Source organism: Arachis ipaensis, chromosome B3 (assembly GCF_059453495.1).
Source record: "Arachis ipaensis isolate K30076 ecotype BB chromosome B3, ASM5945349v1, whole genome shotgun sequence".
In the NCBI taxonomy this organism is placed as follows: Eukaryota; Viridiplantae; Streptophyta; class Magnoliopsida; order Fabales; family Fabaceae; genus Arachis; species Arachis ipaensis.
In genome coordinates, this window is record NC_142438.1 from 25,671,603 (window position 1) to 25,685,099 (window position 13,497).

Consider the following 13,497-nt stretch of genomic DNA (forward strand, 5'->3'; position numbering starts at 1 on the left):
TAAACGCACAAACTGGCACAAAAGCTGGCGTTTAACTCCAAGAAAAGTCTCTACACATGGAAGCTTCAATGCTCAACCCAAGCACACACCAAGTGGGCCCAGAAGAAGATTTCTGCATTAATTACCTATTTCTGTAACCCTAGGCTACTAGTTTTCTATAAATAGGACCTTTTGCTATTGTATTTTCATCTTGGTTCTTCTGGTTCCCCCTCTGGGGCCGAAGCCAATGAACACCTTTATTACTTTTGTATTTTCAATGGTGGAGTTTCTACATACCATAGATTAAGGTGTGGAACTCTGCTGTTCTTCATGAATTAATGCAAAGTACTATTGTTTTTCTATTCAACTCAAGTCTATTTCTTCTCCAAGATATTCATTCGCACCCAAGAACATGATGAATGTGATGATTATGTGACACTCATCACCATTCTCACCTATGAACGCGTGACTGACAACCACTTCCGTTCTACATGCAAACAAGCTTGAATGCGTATCTCTTGGGTTTCTAATATAAGATTAGAACCTTCGTGGTATAGGCTAGAATTATTGGCGGCTATTCCTGAGATCCGGAACGTCTAAACCTTGTCTATGGTATTCTGAGTAGGATCTGGGAAGGGATGACTGTGACGAGCTTCAAACTCGCGATTTTTGGGCGTGTGACAAACGCAAAAGGATCAATGGATCCTATTCCAACATGATCAAGAACCGACAGATGATTAGCCGTGCGGTGACAGCGTGCGTAGAACATTTTCACTGAGAGGACAGGAAGTAGCCATTGACAACGGTGATACCCAACATAAAGCTTGCCATGGAAGGGAGTATGAATGATTGGAAGAAGGCAATAGGAAAGCAGAGGTTCAAGAGGAACAAAGCATCTTCATACGCTTATCTGAAATTCCTACCAATGAATTACATAAGTATCTCTATCTTTATCTTATTTTATGTTTTATTCATCTTTTAATTATCAATCCTCTATAACCATTTGAATCCGCCTGACTGAGATTTACAAGATGACCATAGCTTGCTTCAAGCCAACAATCTTCGTGGGATCGACCCTTACTCACGTAAGGTATTACTTGGACGACCCAGTGCACTTGCTGGTTAGTTGTGCGGAATTATGACAAAGTGTGATTCACGTTTGAGAGCTCCATGTCTTTGGCGCCATTGTTGATGATCACAGTTTCGTGCACCAGTTAGCGACATATTCTTCACCCAACTCCTCATTATCCACCTCTATGTGATCCACTGGACTAGCACAATACAAAGGTGGTGGAGCAAGAGGTGGGTCATCCTGGACAAAATTCGAGTGTCCAGAACCACCACCATCTAAATCACCTACCTTTGCAAAAAAACTCCATAACTTGTTGGGTCATGATTCTTCCGTGGACATCAAACATCAAGTGCACATGCTCATCGCCCTCCAACCAAAAAATATGAAACCGAAATACTCTATTTTTCATTGGTACTAACAATGTATACCCAACTCTTCCAACCTTTGTTGTCCCATTAGCACCAAAACTCATCAATATTATGCTTTTCAACTCAGACAAAGAACCTAATCGACGAGTGTGCAGTAAGATAGGACTATTACATTCGAAAACAACTCTGTTCCGAGGGTTGCCTGAAACTGTAGGTCGATCTCGGACGAGATCTTCTGTGCTGGTCGGAGATGACATATCTGGCGTGTAGGTGGTGGCCGGAGCTGCCGCGTCTGACTTGTTGGGCTGACAGTGCCGCCAATCCTTGGTCACCGGAGGGTGGTGGTACCTGCAAGGGACTCCGATGCTTAAGTTAGCAAGGGTATTAAGCAGGTTTTTTGTAGAATCAGAGTATGAGTTATACCTGGGTGCTCCAGTATATTTATAATGGTGAGAAGTGACCTTTTTAGATAAGATAAGTTAGTTATCTTATCTTATCTTATCTTTGGGTGAGGTCAGCTTATTTTCAAGGGAACCGCCCTTCTCTCTGTAGGCCTGGGCGGCCTTTGGATTTGGGTCGTGTTCCTCTATTTGGGCCCTTTATTGGGCTTTCCTAATAATTTGGCCGACTTCTTTGAGAAGAGGTCGGATAGTATGACCTGAAGAGGTCGGTCGCTTTGTCGCTAAACATCTCGGGTCGTACAGCTCGACCCAGGGTATGAACAGTGCCCCTGCTCGAGCTCATTCTTTCTTTTTTGAGGTCGGGTCTTAATTTTTAGGACTTCGATCCTTTTCTGGTAAAAGCCAAACTCGAGCATCTGTCGATTTCCCCTTTGTAAAGTCTTCTTTTGAATGTAGAACCTTTTCTTTATTCTGAAAAGCGCGCGCTTTGCATTAGTGCTCTGGTCTTGGGAATGCACGAGGGTTTAATGCCCTCATTAATTGTTTTTAATGCCCCGTTTCCCTTGCCTCTTAATTTTGAATTTGGCACTCAGAAAAAATGGTTTCTTCTTCTCCATAACTTCCCCCTTTTTTCTCTCTTCCTTTCCGTTTGCCTGAAGTTTGCATTTTTTTCTCTGTGACGCTTTTTTGCTCGAAGGGTGGTTCTGATCCTTGTTGCTTCAGCTTTCAGCTTTCTCCAGAGTTTTCTCCCTTTTTCTAGGTTGGTTCTTTCTTACTTTCTTCGTTGCTTGCATTATGCTATTTTGAAGAAAGTTTGAACCTTTTGTATTGCCGTGCATCTTCTTGTTTATTGCTGTGGGGGTATTTCTTGCTTTTGAAATGGACCTTCTGTACTCTAGGGTTTATGTCGTTTATTTTTCTTCTTTTGCGATCTGCATGAACCCACTTGCTTTCTCGAAAGATTGCTCCTTTGATGTCTTTCGTCGTGTTGATAGTTTTCTTTGCTGATGAATTTTGTAACTTATATTTTTTATTTCTCTGAAAAAGGTTGTGTCTTTGGTGACTTCTTCTTGAGCTGTTTTGTTATTTGGTTGCTTCGTTTGTTGATTAAACTGAGACTGTGGGTCTGGAGGGTGGTTATTTTGATGGTTTCACCTGTGGCTCGTGGCTTTCTATTCAGAGTGTCGTTATAGTTGATAGGGGTCGTTATTGAGGTGTAGACTTGTAGGTTTTCCTGAGTCCTTGTTCTATGACTGCCTCCAAAGGATGCCCCTGGATTTTTGGTGTGGGTCCTAGGGTTTCCTTTTGTTGCTTGTACTGCGCTGGATTATGTTGGCTGAGTTGTTTTGCTTTCGTCCGAGATGTTTTTTAGTAATCCACTCTTCTTTTCTTGTTGTAGGACTAGTTGACCTCATGTCTTCTCGCAAAAATACTGTTGAGACATCTTCCCAAGTTCCTGAGGGCATGGCTGATTGGGTGGATTCTATGGTTCTTCTGTGTGTTTCATTGGTTGACTCTAAGTTTTGTCAGCAACTTAGACAATTTCATAGGATTTGTGGTAATGGTAGTGATGAAAAGAACTCTGAGCTTGTATCTCCAAATTCTGAGGAAATGGTTTGTTTTTCTACTCGAATTGCTGGAGAGCACCCCTTTTTCTATGCATATGACTTCTTTTTTAGTCAAATGAATATTACTCTTCCTTTTACCCCTTTTGAGACCAACCTATTGTGGTCTTATAATGTAGCTCCATCCCAACTTCACCCTAATTCCTAGGGTTTTATAAAAATCTTTCAGTTGTTGTGTCATGAACTGGGTATCCCTGCTTCACAATCCCTCTTCTTTTATCTCTTTGTTTTGACAAAGCCTGGGGTGGTTAAAAAGAAGCGGTTGGGTTTCTTTCCAAGCTTCCTAGGGGAAAAAGGTTTTCTCCATGTTTGATGAATCTTTCCGCAAATTCAAAAATTACTTTTTCAGGGTCCGAGCTGTTGAAGGAGCTCGGCTCTTTTTCTGGATGAGAATGATGAGCCCGCCTTTCCTTTGGAATGGCAAAAGAATGTAATGGTGTCTAAATACACGTGGGAAATGTTGGAAGAGGCTGAACAAGCCTTTTTTACTGTGCTGGAAGAAAATTGGGGGCAGCCTCCCCATCTTGATACAAAGAAATTTCTTGGAAATCCCTCTCTCCTCCAAGCTGAGCTGGGTAGTGGTCGATTTCTCTTTTCTTTTTTGCTTATTTGGTCGAGTTTATCTCTTATAAGATCTTTTCTTGATTTATAACTTGGTTTCCCACTGTGATGTTTGTTTTCAAAGATAATTAAAAATAATGAATCCATGAAGGCCTTTAAAAGGGCAAGAAAGGCTACTGCAGCTCAAAACGTCTCGGCCAAGGTGGCTGGGGAGGGGTCGTCTCAGGTTCAGTCGAAGCCGGCCGTACCGAGCTCACCGGGGGCGAGGAGGATAATCCCTACTCCCCGGGTTCGTTTGGTTGATCCTTCGCAAGCTTCTGTTGCTACTTCTGGCGCTCCTCCAAACAAAAAACAAAAGACAACTGAGCCTTTTAACCTTGACGCCCCTGACTTTGACGCGGTTGAGTTTGTCGATCAGCAAATTGGACCTTATGGTACTATCCCTACTGACGATGTCTCTCTCCTTCGCCATTTGGACTTTATTACTCGGAGCAGCATCAAGATGGCGCATATGGGAGCTGCCATGTACCGAACTACCCAGGATCTTCCCCTTCATGCTACCAAGGCCTTTATAGAGGAGGCTAAGCGGGAGTTCGACAGAATGAAGGGTTTGAAGGAGGAGCTCCAAGTGAAAGTGACTAAGCTGGAGAAGGAGTTGGAGGGCGAAAAGGCTAGCTCTATTGCCTTGGCGGCTTCTGTGAGGTTGGCTGAAGACACGGCGTTGAGGCACAAGGATAGCTACGTCACGACCTACAGGGAAGTGATGCGTCTTAGGGAGGAGTTGGAGTCTGCCCGAGCTGATTTTCTCGAGCTCTAAGGTCACCTTGTAGACAGCATTACTGCTGCTTATGAGAACCTGAAGGAGCAGGTTTGGGTTCTTGCCCCCGAGCTTAACCTTACTCTCTTCAGCCTGGACAATGTTGTAAAGGATGGCCAGATTGTCCCTGATGACCTTGATGAGGATGATGTTGCGCCCCCCTTCTGTGCCTGCCGCCAAAGCTTCTATTGTGCCGACTTCTTCAGCTTCTTCATCTGAGGTTGGTCATCCCGAATCGGAACCTGATTGCCAGATCTTAAACAGGGATGACGGGACAGTGGATGCAGTGCCTATTCAGACTCGTCCTCCTTCACCCCGTGCTGATGCTGCCGAGAAGCCTTCGGATCTTAAATGAATTTTCTGAATGTTTGTGTAAATAGCCCAGCTTGTGGGCTTTTGAACTCTTTATTTTGTAAATGGTGGTTATTGGCCCTTGACACTTTCTTATTTGCTTGTTTAGCAACTTAATTTTGAAAAACAAATGGTTTCCAAGCTTTTGGGGCTGGTTTTGGTAGCCTTCTTGAGCTTGTTATTATTATAACTTTATGTTTTTCATATCATATCTGTTTTCATCTGTCTTGGTACCTTTTTTAGGTTTTTTGGTAGTGTTGGGGCCTTGTTGCTCGACCTCTTTGGATTGCCTTTGTATTTCATACTTGTGGCTTGATTCCTTTGAGCCTTGGCCTGAAGTTATTTCTAGTAATTCGTTTTGTTTGGACCTTGTTCAGGTCTCTATTAAGAATTACTTTACATAACGTTAAGGTTTTTGAGAGGCCAATTTCGTCATGTCGGTTTCGTCCGGATTGTTGTTAGTAATCCTCTTTCTTGGACCTTGTTCAGGTCTCTTTCAGGGATTACTTTTATAACTTTTATGTTTTGGGCCGACTTCATCATGTCGGGCCCTTCTAAGTTATTTTTGTAATCATCTTTCTTGGACCTTGTTCAGGTTTCTTTCAAGGATTACTTCTATAACTTTTATGTTTTTGGGCCGACTTCATCATGTCGGGCCCTTCTAAGTTATTTTTGTAATCCTCTTTCTTGGACCTTGTTCAGGTCTCTTTCAGGGATTACTTCTATAACTTTTATATTTTTGGGCCGACTTCATCATGTTGAGCCCTTCTAAGTTATTTTTGTAATCCTCTTTCTTGGACCTTGTTCAGGTCTCTTTCAGGATTACTTCTATAACTTTTATGTTTTTGGGCCGACTTCATCATGTCGAGCCCTTCTAAGTTATTTTTGTAATCTTCTTTCTTGGACCTTGTTCAGGTCTCTTTCAGGGATTACTTCTATAACCTTTATGCTTTGGGCCGACTTCATCATGTCGGGCCCTTCTAAGTTATAGCAATCCTCTTTTATAGGGTTGGCCAGACCTCTTTCCAGGGATTTACTTTTACAACTTTGGTTTTGTGACTGATCCGACTTTTTACATCGGCCAGTCTTTAAGTTATTTTTTTAGCAATCCATTTATTTAAGACCTCATTAGGTCCTTTCTATGGATCACTTTCGATAACTTCTTTTATTATTTTGTTTTCTATCTTGCCGTTTTTGTAGCGATTGCGCTTAATCCTCGTTTGGTTGACCTTTGATGAATTTGGTTTTCATCTTTGCTGGTCTTTGTCGTGATCGTGCAGTAAATTTAATTTTCACTTTTTGCCGATCTGTAGCTTTATAATCGGGCGATGAATTTTTAGTGTTTCAGATTAATGCGTCTTGATAATTTGTAGGAAATCTAAAAAACTTTATTCAAGAGAAAATGCAGACATATACATGTTGGGGTTTTATCCCTCTAAGTCGGGCAACTTGTAGATCCTTGGTTTGGCACCTCATTAAAAAACCTTTTCAGAAAAAAGAGTGTGCCTTGTCCTAAGATCCTTTATCACCCCTAACTATAATACCTTCTTAGGTTGCAGGCGCGCCATGACCTAGGAAGCTCTCGCCCATCGAGTTCGGACAGTCTGTAGTAGCCATTTCCAAGTATTTCTATGACTCGGTAGGGTCTTTTCCAGTTCGCTGCCAGCTTTCCTTCTCTAGGTCAGGTTGTTCCGATATCATTTCAGATTAGGATGAGGTCGTTCTCAACAAAACCTCGCAGCACTACCTTTTGATTGTATCTCGAAGCCATTCGACGTTTTAATGCCTCTTTCCTGATCTGAGCTCTTTCTTGGACTTCTGGAAGTAGGTCGAGTTCTTCCCTTTGAAGTTAGGAGTTGGCTTCTTTATTATAGTGGATCACTCTAGGCGACCCTTCTTCAATCTCCACTGGGATCATTGCCTCCATTCCGTACGCTAATCGGAAGGGTGATTCCTTTGTGGTGGAATGTGGCGTTGTTCGATATGCCCATAGGACTTGTGGGAGCTCTTCATCCCAGGCTCTCTTTGCGTCCTGTAATTTCCATTTTAGCTCAGCCAATATGACTTTGTTAGCAGCTTCCGCTTGTCCGTTGGCCTGGGGGTGTTCTACGGATGTAAATTGGTGTTTTATGTTTAGGTCAGCCACCAATTTTCTGAAGCCTGTATCTGTAAATTGAGTGCCATTGTCCGTGGTGATGGAGTATGGAAACCCAAACCTTGTGACAATGTTTCTATATAGAAATTTTCGACTTCTTTGAGCAGTGGTGTTAGCTAGGGGTTCTGCCTCGATCCACTTTGTGAAATAGTCTACCCCTACTATGAGGAATTTGACTTGTCCCGATCCCTGAGGGAAAGGTCCGAGAAGGTCGAGTCCCCACTTTGCGAATGGCCAAGGTGAGGTTACGCTGATGAGTTCCTCTGGTGGGGCAATGTGAAAGTTGGCATATTTTTGGCATGGTAGACATGTCTTTACGAATTCTATGGCTTCCTTTTGTAGAGTTGGCCAATAAAATCCTGCCCGGAGTACCTTTTTGGTAAGTGTCTGTGCTCCGAGATGATTGCCACAGATGCCGCTGTGTACTTCCTCTAAAACTTCCTTTGTGTTGGAAGTCGGTACGCATTTTAATAATGGTATTGAAATCCCTCTTTTGTATAGAGTGTTGTTTATGATGGTGTAGTATTGTGCCTCTCGTTTTAACCTCTTTGCCTCCTTTTCATCTGTGGGGAGTGTTTTTGTTTTGAGGTAGTTAATTATGGGAGTCATCCATCCTTGATCCTGACCTGTTATGGCTAAGACTTTTTCTTTTCCGGGATTGACGGGTTCTGCAGCATTTCTTGGATGAGGCTTCTATTGTTGCCCCCTGGTTTGGTGCTGACTAGTTTTGAGAGTGCATCAGCTCGGGCATTTTGTTCTCGGGGTATGTGACTGACCTCATATTCTCCGATTTGTCTGAGCTGTTCCCTGGTTTTGTCCGAGTACTTTTTCATGGTGGGATCTTTGGCTTGGTAGCTCCCTGCTATTTGTGAAGTGACTACTTGTGAGTCGCTGAAGATGATAAGCTTTTGAGCTCCAACCTCCCTAGCCAGCTTTAAACCAGCTAGTAGTGCCTCATATTCAGCTTGGTTGTTTGAGGCAGAGAACCCGAATTTGAGGGAGAGTTCGATTTGGGTTCCTTGGTCGCTTTCAATTATCACACCCGCACCGCTTCCAGTTTTATTTGAGGAACCGTCCACATAGAGATTCCATTATGTGGGGATTTTCGGGGTGTCTTGTAAATTCTGAAATGAAGTCGACCAGATATTGCGATTTGATGGATGTTCGAGCTTCGTACTGAAGGTCGAATTCGGACAACTCGACTGCCCATTGCAAGATTCTGCCTGCTAGGTCTGTTTTCTACAAAATCTCTTTTATGGGCTGGTCGGTCCGAACCCTAATGGTGTGAGCTTGGAGGTATGGACGAAGTCGTCGAGATGTTAGTATGAGAGCATAGGCAAATTTTTCTATTTTTTGGTAGTTCAGCTCGGATCCTTGTAATGCTTTACTGATGAAGTATACGGGTTGTTGCCTACTATCGTCTTCTCGAACTAGTGCTGAGGCTACTCCCCGACTTCCTACCGCGAAGTACAATATGAGTGGTTCCCCCTCCCGTGGCCGAGTTAGGATAGGTGGCTGTCCTAGGAATCTTTTGAAATCTTGGAAGGCCTGCTCGCACTCTGTTGTCCATTCAAACCTCTTTCCCTTCCTTAGAGTGGCGTAGAAGGGGAGAGATCTTATTGCCGATCCAGCTAGAAATTTGGACAAGGCTGCCAACCTTCCGTTGAGTTGTTGTACCTCTTTGACACAAGTTGGGCTCTTCATGTCGAGTATGGCCCGGCATTTATCCGAATTTGCCTTGATTCCTCTTTGTGTGAGCATAAAACCCAAGAATTTTCCAGCTTCTACTGCGAAGGTGCATTTGGCAGGGTTGAGACGCATGCCATGCCTTCTTATAGTGTCGAATACTTGGGTCAGATCGAACAATAACGTCTCTTCACTTTGTGTCTTTATTAACATGTCGTCCACATAGACTCCCGCATTTTTAAGGCCAAAAGGCATGACGATATAGCAGTAGTTTGCTTTTGGGGTTAAGAATGCAGTTTTTTCTTGGTCGGGTGGATACATTGGAATTTGATTGTATCCCGAATATGCGTCCATAAACGAGACGTATTTATATCCGGAGGAGGCATCTGCAAGAGCGTCGATACTTGGGAGTGGATAGGGATCTTTTGGGCAGGCTTTGTTGAGATCAGTGTAGTCGGTTGGTGCGCAGAAATTGTGACGGTTCCATTCCTTGGTAACGGCGCTAAAAACTCAATACGCACGTTCATAATCTTAGTTCTTTGTCACAACTTCGCACAACTAACCAGCAAGTGCACTGGGTCGTCCAAGTAATAAGCCTTACGTGAGTAAGGGTCGATCCCACGGAGATTGTCGGCTTGAAGGAAGCTATGGTCACCTTGTAAATCTCAGTCAGGCGGATTCAATTGATTATAGAGATTTAATAATTAAAAGATAAATATAAAATAAAGATAGTGATACTTATGTAATTCATTGGTGAGAATTTCAGCTAAGCGTATAGAGATGCGATCGTTCCTCCTGAACCTCTGCTTTCCTATTATCTTCATCCAATCATTCATACTCCCTTCTATGACAAGTGATGACATGTCGCCATGTCATGTTTTTCTATGCTTTTTCCTTTGTTTTCAATAGGTTTTATGCATTTTCTTAAGCCATAAGCAAGCCAATTGGGTAGATTTCCATGTTTCCTTTGATTCAATCAACCATGGATGAATTAATGCACTTTCATGAGATTTTGTGCTATAATTTTCATATATTATGAAAGAAACACAATCTTATGATTTGGGGCATAGCTTTGATTGTTTTGATTGATTGATGATAGTTGAAAAGAGTTTTGAAGAAGGTTGAAGGAAGAAGGAATGGCTAGGAGCAAGAGAGAACAAAAAGTTTGAGCCAAAGTTTGCCTCAAACTTTAGCTCAAACTTTTGGAAGAATTGAAAACACTCCAGAGAAAAAAAAGCTTGAGCAAAAGTTTGCCTCAAACTTTAGCTCAAACTTTTTGGCAAACGTTGGCATCACAAAATCAACACCCTGGAGGAGAAAAGCTTGCACTAACGTTTGCCTCAAACTTTTTGGCAAACGTTAGCGCCACACTTGCACACCCTGGAGAAGAAAAGTTTACGCCAACGTTTGCCTCAAGCCTTTTGGCAAACGTTGGCGCCACACACCACAACAGCCTGAAGGGGTATACTTCCAACAAGAATAACTTGAGCTACAGAGCTCCAAATGAGGTAATTTAAAAAGCAATGGAAAGTAAGAATCGAGAGCTTTCCAAGCATATATGGCACTGCATGGTGGACACTAAAATTAAGGGAGAAAACTGCCCCGCAATGAGCATAAATGAACATGGTGGCAACCTGCAGTGAGGCCAAATGACCTCTGCACCTTCGACGGAGTATAACTCAAGCTGTAGAGCTTCAAATGATGTGCTTCCAACGGCATTGGAAAGTAGACATTCAGGGCTTTCTAACAATATATAATAGTATGGGGTGGACAATACGTTTGAGCCTCCAGAACTGGCGTTTTCGACCACGTTTGAGGCAAACTTTACCTCAAACGCTGCACACCAAAGCCAGCGACCCCACCCTGTCCTCTTCAAAGGAGCATAACTTGAGTTGTAGATGTCCAATTGAGATTATTCCAATTGGATTAGAAAGCTGACATTCAGAGCTTTCCAACCATATATAATAGTCTATAGTGGGCATGAAATTTGTAACGTTGACAAGCAGACAAAGTAGCACCCCAAGAGGCATACAAGGTGATCCACGTTTGGCTTAAAGTTTGACCTCAAACTTTAGCTCAAACGTGGATAGCAGCAAAAGGGGGTGGCTGGTATAAAAAGCTTGAGCAAAAGTTTGCCTCAAACTTTTACTCAAGCTTTAATGGTTCATGGCCCGGTTCACAAGTGGGTTTCTTTCCAACTCCAAGAGCAATCAACAGAGGCTTTTGTCAACCCAATTCCATCAAGAGCAAGGGCCCAATTGATACCACTCAAAGGCACAAGAGATAGTTAGAATAGAAATTTCATTTTAGTTGTAATTTGTTTTGAATTTCATTTTCATTTTGTAAAAATGCCTATAAATAGGCATCTGTTTCATTTTATTAAGGGAGCTCGATTAGAAGAGAGGTTGGCTCCACTAGGGAGCATTTGCATTAGAGAGCTCTCTTTCTTTAGTTTTCTTTTCTTTGTTTTTGAATCTTGGGTGGAGAATTGAAGGAGTTCTGTTTCATTCTCCCTCTGAGATTTCCCTTTGTTTGCCTTGCTGCATAACTTTAGTGAATTGCAATTTGAATCAAAGTTCTCTCACTGCTTTCATCTTCATTTCTTCTTCAATCTGTCTGCTGTTGAATCAAGGAAGGGCTTGAGATCTAGATTTATTTTCTAGTCTCTTTGATTCCCTGAGATCTTCAATTTTATTTTGCAATTAAGCTGAATTTTATCTCTGTTTAGCTTTCTCAAGCAATTTTGCTTTGCTGTGTTTTTTTACTGTTTCATTGAAATTGTTGAGTGCTCTTTGAGATTTCAAAATTGATTTAAGTCTTCTTGCTGATTTCCTTTTCTGCTACAATTTCCTTCTCTGCAATTTTTACTTTCTGCTCATATTGCTCTCAATTTACTTTCCTGCACGTGTGTTCCTCTGCACTTTACATTTGAGCCACTGTGATCTGAATTTACTTTTCATGCAATTTTAATTTCCTTGCAATTGTTCTAAGCTTTGATCTACTGCTTTCATTTAATTTCCCTGCTCCCACTCCTCTTTACATTTAATGCAATTTACTTTTCTTGCAATTTAAGATTCTTGCAATTTACATTCCTTGCTCTTTAAGTTACTTGCCAATTTACATTCTGCAACTTTAAATTCATTGTCATTTACTTTCTGTTGGCTACAATTTCACCCAATCTCACTTAAATGTTAGCTTGACTAAACTAATCACCCACTAAAGTTGCTTGATCCATCAATCCCTGTGGGATCGACCTCACTCCCGTGAGTTTTATTACTTGATGCGACCCGGTATACTTGCCGGTTAGATTTGGGTGTTTTGGAAAATTCGTTTTTCCTCAAAATTTCCCATCAAGTTTTTGGCGCCGTTGCCAGGGATTGATTTAGATCAACAATGATTAAGTGGGTGAGAAGTCTAGATCAAGCATTTTCTTTATTTTTGTTCTCTGTTCTAAGCTGAAACCAAGGTGTTTGAGTTATTGCCTCACTAAGAAATTCATCTCTGAGATATGAATTTCAATTTTCCTTGGTGTTGTGTTTTACAAAATTCAAATGGAGTTCAACTCATCTTATGATCAAACAAATTTTATGAGATATTACCCACCATCACCAATCTCTAATGGTGGCTGGGAATATCACCAAGAGAATACACATTCTGAGCACTCCAATTCATGGAGATTTGCTTCAGAGACACAAGATGAGCAAGAAAATCATATGGGATACCAACCACCACCACAAAATGATTCATATCATTATCCTCATGGTGGATGGAAGCATCACCAAAGAATGGAAGAGCATCCACCCTCACGTCCCAGTTTCTCATTTGAAAGATCTTCATCACTTGATTATGCCTCAACACAAAGTTTCCCCCAAAATCCATACAAGTCATCCCATCAATCACACAACTCATTCCACACCCCTCAACACAACTTCACCACAATACATCCATGTCACCAAAATTATTCTCAACCTTCATCTCTTGAACCAACAGATGAGGATTACCTTCAAGCCATTGAAATACATAGAAAACTAGTGGAAAGATACACAAAATCCCCATCCTGGAAAGAAATCGTCTTCAAGAAGATGAATGGGCCCTTAGAACAAACAAGGGGGAACTTAGAACCATCAAACAGTAAGGATGAAGACCAATTGATGGATGTGAAGGATAAAGTGGAAGAGTAAGATGAGGAGGCTACTGCATCAAGTGAACTTTCAATAAAGAATGAGGTGGTTGAAAATGAAACTGCACTAGAGATGACAAGAGAACATAAAGACTCACAACTCTCACAAACGTCCCTGACCCAAAAACTCTCAACAATTGAATCTGTGATTGAAAAATATAAAGAGGAGATGAAGAAATGTTGGGAAGATCAACAAACCTCCTCAATGAAAAAGCTATTAAGTCAAATGTTGAGTGAAAGGGAGGAAGTGGAAGAGCAAGAAAGTGAGAAAGACAACCAAAGAATTTCGAACTCAAGTGAAG